This window comes from Alligator sinensis, unplaced genomic scaffold, assembly GCF_000455745.1.
Source record: "Alligator sinensis unplaced genomic scaffold, ASM45574v1 scaffold397_1, whole genome shotgun sequence".
Classification (NCBI taxonomy): domain Eukaryota; kingdom Metazoa; phylum Chordata; order Crocodylia; family Alligatoridae; genus Alligator; species Alligator sinensis.
In genome coordinates, this window is record NW_005842610.1 from 473,865 (window position 1) to 475,116 (window position 1,252).

General features: G+C 56.5%; 1 protein-coding gene across 1 annotated transcript in view; it reads right to left on the bottom strand.

The window, feature by feature from the left end:
- RDX (radixin) overlaps positions 1-433 on the bottom strand; it is a 65,054-nt gene extending 64,621 nt beyond the window's left edge. Inside the window, exon 1 of the mRNA XM_025214887.1 lies at positions 47-433. The gene's annotated coding sequence lies outside the window, so the exon portion shown is untranslated. The remainder of the gene's footprint in view (positions 1-46) is intronic.
- Between the last annotated feature and the right edge of the window lie 819 nt (positions 434-1,252).

Sequence of the window (1,252 nt, forward strand, 5' to 3'; positions counted from 1 at the left end):
CCGCGAAGCCGTTGCCCTCACGACCTGCCGCACCACCCCCCAGTACCTCGGGGTTGGTGGGGCCCGCGGCTCCGCACACACCGTGGCGCGGGGGGGCGCTGCTCTTGACTTCTCGCTGCCCCCTGTGTCCCTCCGCCGCCCCGAGGCCTCGCGTCCTGGCCAGGGGCACCATGAGGCAGCAAAGCCCGGCGCGGCGGAGCGACCTGCCCGGGGGCCCGGCGAGGGGCAGATGAGGGCAGCGGTCAAAGCCAATCCCCCCGGCCCGGCCCAGAGTCCGGGAGAGGCGCACTCGGGGCGGGCGGCTTCACAGGGACGGACAGACAGACAGCGGCCGAGGAGAGCATCAGCACAGGAAAGTTTATACTACACGTTAAATAGACGGCACCTGATAAATGAGTTTGAGCTGAGGGAAGGTTATGCTGTAGACAGATTAGCATGGACAGCACCTGACCAGGTGAGCGTCAGCTCTTGAAAGCTTGCAGTATTACCAACCCCGTCCTGTCAAAAATCATGAGACAGACTCTTAAAAATCAAGAGATTTGCAGTGTAAATCACGAGATGCTGTTTTTGAAGTGTGTGGGGGAGGGTTATTTGTCAAGGGGGGCTAGGGGGAGTCCCCACACATCCTGTGTGGCAGGAGTGAGGGACAGCGGCAGGGCCAGGGGGGCTGTGGCTTGGGAGCGAGGGACGCATGTGCATGCGCGCCCAGGGCTCTGTTGCATGACTTGCCCCAGGACCCCATTCACCCCAGCCCTGCCCTACGCCCCTCCTTCACGTGGGGGCCTCGATCTGCGCCCCAGCCTCTCCCCGTTCCCCTCCACAGACTTACCAGCTTGGCGCTCTCTACAGGTGGCAGAAGAAAAAAAATCCCAAGATTTGATCTCTGTCAGATCATGAGTTGGAGTCAATTTGACTTGGAAATCAGGAGTGTTTTGATTTTTCTCATGAGAGTTGGCATTGTGCTGAAGCTTGTGCTACATAGATATAGACAGACAGACAGCAAGCACTTCATGAGGGGAAATTCAACTCAAGAAAATTTGTGCTACATATAAATAGCACCTGATGACTGAGCTTCAGCTCAGGAAAGCTTGTGCTATAGATAGGTAGGTAGGTAGGATCTGATGAGGGGAGCTTCAGCTCAGGAAAGCTTGTGCTATAGATAGATAAAATATACACCCACCTGCTTTGGTTAGTCTGTAAGGTGCAACTCTCCCCTGCCTTCTACATGAGACCAGTCACTGTCCTAAGCGAA